Source organism: Rattus rattus, chromosome 4, assembly GCF_011064425.1.
Source record: "Rattus rattus isolate New Zealand chromosome 4, Rrattus_CSIRO_v1, whole genome shotgun sequence".
NCBI classification, from domain to species: domain Eukaryota; kingdom Metazoa; phylum Chordata; class Mammalia; order Rodentia; family Muridae; genus Rattus; species Rattus rattus.
The window spans coordinates 29,653,517-29,665,908 of NC_046157.1; the positions used below are offsets into that span (position 1 = coordinate 29,653,517).

At 40.0% G+C, this 12,392-nt stretch overlaps 1 protein-coding gene and 1 pseudogene across 1 annotated transcript in view; one reads left to right on the top strand and one right to left on the bottom strand.

Moving 5' to 3' along the window:
• The window catches only part of Cd200r1 (CD200 receptor 1), a 41,541-nt gene that overhangs the window by 13,707 nt on the left and 15,442 nt on the right, over positions 1–12,392 (top strand). The gene's annotated exons all lie outside the window — the stretch shown is intronic.
• LOC116897883 lies at positions 8,778–10,155 on the bottom strand (annotated as a pseudogene).

Below are 12,392 nucleotides of genomic sequence, written 5' to 3' on the forward strand. Positions count from 1 at the left end.
TTTGAAACAATGTTTTATTTTTAAATTAGCTTATAGACCACCAAGTTCCCAGATGGGATTTTTTAAAAATACATATTCCATTTCGGTTTAATAACCCCTGCGCCTCACTCTTCTGCCTTCACCAGTCTTATCCTTCCACTTTATTCTGTGGAAATAAAGAAACTTTATTTCCCATCCTTTTCCTTTTTTTAAAAAACATATTTTATTGGATTTTTTAAAATTTACATTTCAAATGTTAGTCCTTTTCCCAGTTTCCGGTCCATAAATCCCCTATCCCATCCCCTGTCCCCGTTTTTCTATGAGGGTGTTCCCCCACCCATCCACCCACCCCTTCCTGTCTCCCCGCCCTGACATTCCCCTACACTGGGGGTCCAGACTTGGCAGGACCAAGGGCTTCTCCTCCCATTGGTGCCCAACAAGGCCATCCTCTGCTACATATGTAGCTGGATCATGGGTCTTGTCCATGTGTAGTTTTCGGATGTTGCACCCTTTTCCTGAAAGTCCTGCCCTTCCCTACCCCCACCCTCAGTCTGGCTCCTTTGTAGTTTCCTGGCCTTTACCTATATTTATTCCTACCTGGATATACATTTAATAAAGCTAGGAACCACGTATGAGAGAGATCAGATGACATTTGTTTTTCTGAGCCTGGGTAACCTTGCTGACCATGTTTTCTAATTCCATCCATTTTCCTTTGATTTCCATTTTTTTCCATACAATTGAGCAAAGTCTTATATGTGTATACACTACATTTCAAATAGCTATTCCTCCAGGCTGATTCCAGTCCCTTGCTATGGTCAAGCGGGTAGCGACAAGCACCATGTACAGGGTCCTTTGGGTATATGTTCAGGAGCGATGTAGCTGGCTCATGTGGTAGATCCATTTTCAGCTTCTCAAGACCCTTCCACGCAGATTTGCACAGTGGCTGTCCTAGAATTTATTTATCAAGAACAGGTAATGGCACCTCTTTCCTTATAGCTTTGAAACATTTATTGTCATTTGTTTTCTTGATGGTGGTCATTCTGTCCAGGCTGAGGTGCAGTCTTCCCAGAATGTGTAGTAGTGCATTCCTTTAACCCTAGAACTGTGGAGGTCAAGCCAGGTGGATCTCTGTGAGTTCGAGGCCGGGCTGGCCTACATAGTGAGTTCCAGGACAGCCAGGGCTCCATAGACAAAAATTTTTCCTCAGAAACAAAATGAAGGAGAACAAAAATAGTTTAGAATAATTTTTATTTTTGTTTCTGTGTGTTTGTATGCTCTGTGAGTTAAAGTAGAGAACATTGGCTCCCCTGTAACTAATGTGGGTATATCCTGGGCCCTGAACTTAAGTTGTCTGGAAGAGTAAGAAGGACTCTTAACTTGTGAGCTATATCTTCAGCTCCTAATTTTTTAAAAACTATATGTATTCTTGTTTGCACACGTGAGCGTAAGTGTGCGTGTGTGTGTGTGTGTGTGTGTGTGTGTGTGTGTGTGTGTGTGTGTGTGTAGCAGGTGTGCAGGTGGAGGTCAGAGGTCGACTCATGAAGACTTAGTTTTCTTCTTCCTCCATTTGAGTCCCAGGATAGGACTCAGTCTATCTAGCTACACCATTCCCGGGGCCCGTCCTGCAGGAATCTAAGTCAGTATATACCACACAGATGCTTGCACATCCATGTTTACTGTTACCCGATCCACCACAGCCTGCACATGGAAGAACAGATAAAGAAAGGAAGGAAGATGGATGAAATTATATCACATGCCACAAAGCACGTGCAGCTTGGTATCATGTTAAATGAAACATGTTAGACTGTGGAAGATAAACATCTCGGGCTTCTTTCTCGTGCAGAATCTAGATATTTAGGTATATGCATAGATGTGTGGAAAAAGAGGACCAATGGAAGAAATCTGAAGGTGGAATGTCAAACCGAGTTATTGGGAAAACAAAAGGAAAATCACAAGTTCATTCATAGAGCATCTATATTTAAACATGTCTATGTGTGTATGTGCGTACGTGGTATATATGTACATGTATGTATATTTGACAGGAAAGCAGAAGGGAGTCTATTTGGAGAGGCCTAGAATAGACCGAGGCAGTAGAGCGGAGCAGAGAAAGGTCTAATGACACATATGTATGAGAATGCTTTAATGACACCTATTTTTTATGCTGACTCAAATTTTAATTAAAGATACATGTTTTTTGTGTATTGTATCTCATCTGTCTTGTCTCATTTAGCAGAATCATTTTGTAGATCATCAATGTTGATTGTTTTTCTTTTTGGTATTGAATAGCATTCCACAATATAGTTTATACATTTATTTATTTTAAAATATTGAACATATTTACTTATTTTGAGAACTTATAGGGTATAGAACTTACCTTTTTACAATATATAGTGTATTTTATCATATTTAACCCTGAGTCCTCCAGGATCCCTCCATCCATGTTCTCTTAAAAACCAAAACCCAAACCAAAAACCACTGACTCTAATCAGTACTGCCTACATGCACATGGGTGTAGGGTCATCCATTGGAGCATGGTCAGCCTATCCGGTCACTGCACCCAAAAGGAAGCACACTGTGTCCCTCCCCCAAAAGCTGCCCACTGTTAGCCTCAGCTAGGTGTGGGGACTTCTGTGTTCCTTCCCTCCCACACTGGGATTTCTTTTTATTTTCTTAATATTTCGTATAGTTTTCATCTTGTTTTACTGATTTCTGACCAAAGGTTGTTGTTGTTGTTGTTGTTGTTGTTGATGATGATGATGGTGGTGGTGGTGGTGGTGGTGATGATGATGATGGTGATGATGATGATGATGATGATGATGATTTTGTTTTCAGGTCCTTCGGGTGAATTTTAAGATGAAAAACCCCTAGTATTTAATGTTTTAATTTCCTTGTGAGTACTGAGTTAGTTGCTCATCCCACATTTTCTTGTATTTCTGCTTTCATCTGGTCAAAACAGCCTCTAATTTCATTAGGGATTTCTTTTTTAACCAGAGTCATGCATTACGGTGTATGGTATCTTCCTAAATATGCGATGCTTTCCTAAATATCTCATTTTCACTGATTTTCAGTTTAATCATATTCTGATTAGAGGCCATCCTGTATGATTTGAAGCTTTAAAACTTTTTTTTTGTGCACTTGAATGTGATCTAGATCTAAAAAATTAGTTCCGTGCTGCCTTGCTTTCTTTGTTGCCACGCAATGTCTGACCTCAACACTTGGCAGCAGGTAGAAAATATGAGCAGTGAAACTCATTGTGAGTTGACAGTGATATTTTATCCAAACATAGAATTTAAGATTGTTACTGAAGCTTACTCATTTCATATCTGAATCTAGCTCTTTTTAAAAAATTAATTAATACACTCCAGATTTTATTCTCCCGGTTCACCCTCTGACTGTTCCACATCCCATACCTCCTCCCCACCCCCTGTCTCCGCAAGGATGTCCCGACTCCACCCACCCCACCAGTCCTCTAAACTCCCTAGGGCCTTCAGTCTCATGAGGTGCATCTTCTCTGACTGAACCCAGTCCTCTGCTGTATGTGTGTTGGGGGCCTCATATCAGCTGGTGTAAGCTGCCTAGTTGGTGGTCCACTGTCTGAGAGATCTCGGGGGTCCAGGTTAATTGAGACTGTTGGTCCTCTTACAGGGTTGCCTTCCTCCTCAGCTTCCTCCAGCTTTCCCCTAATTCAACCACAGGGGTCAGCAGCTTCTGTTCATTGGTTGGGTGCAAATATCTGCATCTGACTTTTTCAGCTGCTTGCTGGGTCTTTGGGAGGGCAGTCATAATTGGTCCCTTTTTGTGAGCGCCCCATAGCCTCAGTAATGGTGTCAGGTGTTGGGGCCTCCCCTTGAGTTGGATCCCACTTTGGCCTTGTCACTGGACCTTCTTTTCCTCAGGCTTTTCTCCATTTCCATCCCTGCAGTTCTTTCAGACAAGAACAATTAGGGGTCAGAGTTTTGACTGTGGGATAGCAACCCCATCCCTCATTTGAAGCCCTGTCTTTCTGCTGGAGATGGACTCCACAAGTTCCCTCTCCCCACTGTAGGGCATTTCATCTAGGGTCCCTTTGAGTCCTGAGAGTCTCTCACCTTCCAGGTCTCTGGTACATTCTGGAGGATCCCCCCAACATCCTTCCTCCTGAGGTTGCCTGTTTCCATTCTTTCTGCTGGTTCTCAGGGCTTCAGTCCTTTTCCCCCCAAACAATACCAGACCAAGTTCCCCTCTCCCCAACCCCCATTCCCCCTTCCATCCCCTGTCCTTCCGTCCCTCCACCCCTTTGTGGTTGCTTTTTTCTCCCTCCCAAGGGGGACTGAGACATCCTCACTTGGGACCTTCAGCTTGTTGACCTTTTTGAGTTCTGTGGACTGTATCTTGAGTATCCTGTACTTTTTCTTTTGGGCTAATATCCACTTATTAGTGAGAAGATACCATGGATATCCTTTTGGGTCTGAGTTACCTCCCTTAGGATGATTATTTTGTAGTTTTATCCATTTGCCTGCAAAATACAGGATGTCCTTATTCTTAATAACTGAGTAGTATTCCATTGTGTAAGTGAACCGTATTTTCTGTATCCATTCTTCTGTCATGGGACATCTGGGTTGTTTCCAGTTTCTGGCTATCAAAAACAAGGCCAATATGAGCATAGTGGAACATGTGCCCCTTTGGCATGGTGGGGCATCTTTGGGGTATATTCCCAAGAGTGATATTGCTGGGTCTTTAGGTAGGTCTATTTCCAATTTTCTGAGGAACCTCTAAATTGATTTCCAGAGTGGTTGTACTGGTTTGCAATCCCACCAGCAATGGAGGAGTGTTCCTCTTTCTCCACATCCTCAACAACATATTTTGTCACCTGAGGTTTTGATCTTAGCCATTCTGATTGGTGTAAGGTGGAATCTTAGGGTTGTTTTGATTTGCATTTCTCTGATCACTAAGGACACTTCTTTAGGTGCTTCTCACCATTCGAGATTCCTCTGTTGTGAATTCTCAGTTTGCTTCTATAACCCATTTTTTGATTGGGTTGCTTAGTTTTTTGGTGAAAAGCTTCTTGAGTTCTTTATATATTTTGAATATTAGCCCTCTATCAGATGTGGGTTAGTGAAGTTTTTTCCCAATCTGTAGGATGCCGTTTTGTCCTATTGACTGTCTTTTGCCATACAGAAGCTTTTCAGTTTCATGAGGTCTCATTTATCAATTCCTGATCTTAGAGCATGAGTCATTGGAGTTCCGCCTAGGAAATTTCTCCCTGTGTCAAGTTCTCCCTGTGTCTGAGTTCAAGGCTCTTTCCTAATTTCTCTTCTATTAGATTCAGTGTATATGGTTTTATGTTGAGGTCCTTTATATACTTGGACTTGAGCTTTGTGCAAGGGGACAAATATGGGTCTATTTTCATTTTTCTACATACAGACAGCAAGTTAGACCAGCACCATTTATTGAAGATGCTTTCTTTTTTCCATTATGTATGTTTGGCTTCTTTGTCAAAGATCAGGTGTGTGTAAGTATGTGGTTTTACTTCGGGGTCATCAATTCTATTCCATTGATCAACCTGTCTGTGTCTGTACCAATTCCATGCAGATTTTATTACTATTGCTCTGTAGTAGAGCTTGAGGTCAGGGATGGTGATTCCCCCAGCCATTCCTTTATTATTAAGAATTGTTTTCATTATTCTGTTTTCTTTTTTTTTTCTTTTTGCTTTTCTGGATGAATTTGAGAATTGCTTTTTCCATGTCTTTGAAGAATTGTATTGGGATTTTGATGGGGATTGCATTGAATCTGTAGATTGCCTTTTGTAGGATGGCCATTTTTATTATGTCAATCCTGCCAATCCACAAGCCTAGGAGATCTCTCCATTTTCTGAGATCTTCTTTGATTTCTTTTTTAAGAGACTTGAAGATATTGTTGTTCATGTCTTTTACTTGTTTGGTTAGAGTTACCCCAAGATATTTTATATTATTTGTGACTATTGTGAGGGGGTTGTTTCTTTAATTTCTTTTCAGTCTGTTTATCATTTGTATAAAGGAAGGCTATAGATTTATTTGAGTTAACTTTATATCCAGCTACTTTGCTGAAGTTGTTTATCAGCTGGAGAAGTTCTCTGGTAGAATTTTTGGGATCGCTTATATATACTCTCATATCATCCGCAAATAATGATACCTTTATTTCTTCTTTGCCAATTTTATCCTCTTACTCTCTTTTTGTTATCTTATTGTTCTAGCTAGCTCTTTGAGTACTATATTGAATAGATATGAGGAGAGTGGGCATCCTTGTCCCCAATTTTAGTGGTATTGCTTCAAGTATCTCTCCATTTAATTTGATATTGGTTGTTGGTTTGCAGTAAATTGCTTTTATTACATTCGCACATCAGAAACCATCATTCACCATGATCAAGTAGGCTGCATTCATCCCAGGGATGCAAGGTTGGTTTAATATACAAAAAAATCCATTAATGTAATGCACTATATTAACAAACTCAAAGAAAAAAAATCACACGATCACCTCCTTAGATGCAGAAAAAGCATTTGACAAAATACAACACCCCTTCTGACTCTCTTTAGGTTGTACCAAAGACTGATCCCTAGGTGTTCTGCATGTTAAGCCAGTACTCTACCACCGAGCTTCATCGCCAGCTCTTTGTCTGTCTTACTAAAGAAATGCATGGTATTGACCTAAATACTTAGATTTTTATTTTTAACTTGAGAGTTTTTATTTTTGGATGAAGGAGTACTATATACATTTTGAGATAAAATATGTTTTGACTCAGGTATAATTTGGCTATCCATTTTAATTAATTGCATTAAGTATACATCATATATTATATATATTATATATTACATATTACATTAAATTATATACTTTCCATATGATGAATGCATTCAAATCCTTTCTTCCAACAATTTTTAGATACTCAGTTACACTATGTTTCTATTGTGATCCTAGCACATTCTGGTATTCGAGAGAATCACTATTTGCAACATGGTACCTCTTCTCCTTTCTTCTAGACTCTGGTTGTTACCATCTACTCTCAGTCTTTCTAATAGCTCGTTTGATTTATCTCATAGCAAATATACTCACAGTTTACAAACAGCATCAAGCACTGTAATGACTATAATTTTCAATTATTCTGATTTTGAAGTTATTGTCATCAAGTTACTAAATTCTGCAGGAGGCACAAGGTCAAATCTGATTTTTAAAGTTGTTTGGAAGGGTTCCTCTACATGTGCACACTTAGATTTATTCCATTTAACTTGTGGTTTTAGGTTTATAAATAATTTAAGAATCATTTAAATGTTTTATAATTGTGTAAGATGGTTATTTTTTACAATCAGACCTATGAAAAATAAGTTATTCATAAATGCTGATTTCTACTTCTGCTCTCATTTTTATCTTCTCATTCTTGAAATTCTAAGCAAGAAAAGAAGACAGAAGGTAGACACACCTACTATTCCTTTCATCGTATGGTAGATTATAGTAGAATGTTAGATGTTCTTTCACATACCGTATTTTTCTATTAAATAATATATTGGTTACTTAATAGAAGTATACAGAACTATTCCTCACTATTTGAAAAGGTTTTCGTTGTACCTCAATTTAGGGATGTACCAAACTGTTGACTGATCTCCTATGGATGGATATTTGGGTTTCTAAAGACTTTTTGCTATTGTATACAATATTGCTAGGAACAGCCTTGTACAAATATTTTTTCTTACTATTATTTATGTATATTTGGGATAGATCCCCAGAAGAAGGATTTATAAGTCAAGAGAAGGATGCATGAGTAACTTTGCTGCATAATGTTAAATTTCCTACTCTTAAAGTTGCGAAATTTCATTCACCTCCCCAACAGGATATGTTCTCAAATGATTATATTTTGCCTGTCTTAGAGATCAGAAACGGTATGTCAATATACCCCTAATTCACATTTTTTATGTGAATGATGTTAAGTATCTTCCCTTGTGACTAAGAAACATTGTAAATTTTCCTCATAAACTTGATCATGCTTTCTAACCATCTTGCTATAAAACTGTGTTAACTGCTAGTATCCATTTTTTTTTAAGCAGAGATTATTGGCAAAATAAAAAGGGTCATTAAAATGTTAATTAATAAATAAATGTCTTTAGGCCTATTTCAGGCAGCCATATATCTAGTTTGCAAGTCACTGTTCTACATAATAAGCATGTGGAAGAAGAAATATTCTCTTGGCCCTCACAACATGGCAAGGGAGTATTGTACTGGATCCTTGAGGTTTTAGGATTATCTTAAACCTGCCTCCCTACCCACTGTGCCCATTTACATTTAGAATTAAAGCTGTCCATTCCCAGCTTTGACTCCAGCTACCCATCTGTTTTTGCCAACACTGACTATCCGTGGCTCTTTAAAATACCCATTTGTTTCATGCTATCTTTTGTTTTTCTCATTGTTACAAAACCCAACTTTATTCCTAAGTTCTAATTGTTAAAAAGTATTTTTGGAGTCAAGGATGCTCTTTAAAGGAGTTATTTTTTCCAAAGAACCAAGACAAAGAAGCCAGGTTAATGACATAATTCTATATGACATATGTACCAGAGTTGTGCCTTTTCTACAACACTGGATTAAATAAACTTGTCCGAAGTATTGTTTTATCACAGGCTGGGATGCCTAATAATTTTCTGTTTTCCCTCTCGTGTCCATGAGAACATGAACCAGCTTCTCCTGCTCTTCTCTGTAACCAACCACAGCTCCACCCAGAGCACTAATCACAACACCAAGTGCCCTCGGGACTAAGTCCCCCTCACTGAAAGTACAACAGTCCTCTGCATAAGGCACTAGAGCACGTGGACCTGACACTCTGTCCAGAGAGACACTGCCAGGTTCTCCTTTTCTTCACCTGTGCCAAGTTTCAGGTCCTTCACACGAATTGACCCGCACCAGATTTGCTTCAGAGCATCTGCATAGGATAAAGGAAAGCGAAGTCCGTAAATCTCTGTTTCCACCTCTTTTCCCATCATGTGCCCCTGTCTCACATTCTTTAGAGAATGGTAGATGTACACCATCTTTTGTTGAGCTTCATCAGATTGATTCTGATCTGGCCCTACTATGAGGACAATGTGGTCTTTAAACTGCAGTCTTACTATGCTGTTCAGCCTTGGCAACTTTTCACCCGGGTCCATCGTCTCTGTTCCATTTCCCACATAGAAAGAGGGGAGTCTGTGCATGACGAGGTCTTTCTTCATGTCTGATGACAGCAGTTCTTTTCTGACCTTGAGCTGCTCTGCAAGAGTTCTCAGAGAGCCACTCAACTTCCTTGTTACGTCAGCTGGGGTTTCCACATTCATGAGCATCCGCCTGGACAATCTAGTCCTTAACGCTACATCTTCCTTTGCAATGTCAAATACAAGCCCCGAAATGGAATCCAAAAGGCAATCTCCCCATGAATTGTTCTGGTAGGTGCTAATAGGTGAATAGAGTGGGCCAGGCCTGAAGGAGTTTCTGCTTGATGAATGGTCCCCCTGGGGAAGTCAACAGATCACCAGGCTTCACATGTGTTGGTGTGCCAATCTGGTTGGTCCTCGGGCTCCACACTGTACTCATGTGCCAGGGGCACAGCTGGGGAGTACAGGCGCCCATGTTTCTTTCCCTCCGGCTGTAGGATAAAAACCTCAACATCGTCGTAATGTGGAGGAAGTCCCTGAGATCCTGCAGGAGTCGTGTACACATTTGAGCCTACTAAGGAGACAAAGTAACATTCCAGCTTTTCTTGGATTCTCCAGAGCTCATCCTTAAATCTCTGTGATTGATGAAACTGAACTGTTGCCCTCTTCTGATCAAAATCTTTTCCCAGCTGAAGAAACTGTGCTTTTCTATCCTTATTTAAAACCTTCTTCCCACCGATGCACCGGCAGACACTGACATCTCTTCATAGTATAGCCCTTGGTTACAGAGACTCCTCAGATCTGAGAGACTGAACAGAGACTGGTAATGTACAGCCAGCGAAGGGTCATCCCTCTGAATGAGAAGGGGCTTTTGTACCCAGAATTCCTGGAAAAATGTCTCTACTTTGATGGGTGCTATTAAACTTTCAAAGAAGCTACTGGGGCTGTCACAGTTTAATACAGAAAGCATATTGGGTAGCTCCTCCTTCACCTGCTTGCAAGGAACAGAGACTTCATTCTCACCCTCTGTGGGCTTCACTCTCTTTGGCATTGTTCACAAGTAGGGAGGAAATGCAAAGCAGGCATGACCAGTCTGCAAATTGACTGGGCTCCAGTGTCATGGTCTCTTCTAAAGTAATTATTTATCTTTGCAATTCTCTTTTCTTAGAAGTTCCACTTTCTAAGAATCTTAAGTCCCAACTCACATCTCATCTCCGATCCGGAAGCTTTCCCATTCTCTTGTCCTCACAGTACTCACTCTTGTCCAACACCACGCCTTTGAACTGCAAAAGGTATGACACCAAAACATGCTTTCATCATTGGTCTGAAATTTTACATTGTAGTTTTGATAGAGCTGTTTAATTTCCAGGACCTTACAGTCTTGTGGAGAGGGAATAGTTATTAATTAAAAATTTAATGATCCTTTTATTTTGCCAGTAATTTCTGCTAAAAAAAATTGGATACTAGCAATTAACACTTAGAACTTATCTCACAAAAATGTTAAATTGTGAGGCACCTACATGTTACAATTTTAACAAAGGAAAATCCCTGTTTGTTGTTCTGGTTTCATGGTAATAACCAATCAACACCTTACAACCATATTGGAAATGCTTTCACAGATAATTAAGAACATTTTTCACACTTGGAGATAACACTAAATACCTATGATCCTGGAAGAAGAATAGTTACTGGGCAGAAAACAGGAGAGTGGGGAGGGAAGCAGAAGTGTCAAACAAGGAAGACCAGATTAGAAGTTGATGCTAGGGCAAATTGCTCGTCTGTGATAATGTATTTATTAGAATTAACATTAGCACTAACAATCTGAAGAACATAGCAAAAGGGTGTTAAATTCAGCAATGAAAGGTCTTATTTCACCAAGATACTGAGGAGCTCTACTGCAGCAAACATAGCGGGCACAATATGGCCCATTTTACTTCATGCCTACTTTCTATTTTTTAAATACAGAGTTTTTCCGTGTAGCCTTGGATGCCCTGGAGCTTATTCTGTAGACCAAGCTGGCCTGAAACTCAGATCCACGTTCCTCTGTGTCCCAAGTTCAGGGATTAAGGAAGTGTGCCACTACCACCTGGCTAGATGCTCATTCTTCAACAATAGCCAAAGCAAGACAGTGTTTTGTGTTCAGAGTGTTTGCATTATTGGCTCTCAAATTCCTTTATGTGCAGTTAATGTTTATGGACTATTTCTATGGTTGCACCAGCCTGCACTTGCCTGATCTTATCTGATCTTGTAAGATAAGCAGGGCTGTCCCCGCCAGCGGGGACTCAGTTATTCAGGGTCCCGAAGGGGCGCTACCCTTGGGCCTAAATGGGGGGCGAGAGAAGAAGGAGACCAAGCAAGATTCTGTTGTCAAGGTCTCGTTTATTGGGGTGAATGTTACAGCTTTTAAGGCTTTCAGGTAGGGGGCGTGTCCTTTGTGAAACACAGAGGAGGGGGAGGTGCGGATACAGGCAGTGATAGCTGGAGGCAAAGAGGTCAGGCGGTAGACGATGAGGTCAGGTGGTGGAGACATTGGGTGTTGATTCAGGAGGTAACAGGTATCTGCTAAGGGAGCTGAGGCATCCCTTGAATGTTATCTTCCTGTGCCATAAATTCATGGGAGAGGCTTTCATTCAACAATCTTAAGACTTAAGGCAGTCATCAAAAAGCGGCTAGGCCCAAATCTAATATGGTTCCGTGCACAGGGCCATCCTGGTCCGTACTTAGATGGGATATTTTTCATGTTTATTGTCCATTTTTCTCTCTCTCTCTCTCTCTCTCTCTCTCTCTCTCTCTCTCTCTCTCCTCTTTCTCTCTCTCTCTCCTTTCCTTCCTTTTTCCTTCTTTCTTTTTTTTTTTTTTGAGAATTGTCAGTTCATTTCAACTCCTTTGTTAACTGGGTCAGTTGATTTTTTTTGTTAATTTTTTCTTTTGAATTTTAAAAATATTCTGTGTACCAGTTCTCTGTTAGAAATATAGTTAGCAAAGAGGCCTCTCCCATTCTGTAGGCTCTTCTAATTTATTTCCTTTGCTATACAGAGACTTCTTAATTTAATGGAATGTCTTTAGTTTATAGTTGGCTTTATTTGTTGAGTGACTAAAGCTTTGTTTATTGTTGTATCTTGAGTGTTTCTTATACTCTTTCTTCTAACAGCATCAGAGTTTCAATTCTCATATTAATATCTTCGATCCAGTTAGAGTTGATTCCTGTATGAGGTAAGAGTTAGGAACCTGTTTTCATTCATCCACATATGGCCGTCCAATTTTCACAGCACACTTTGTTGACAAGGT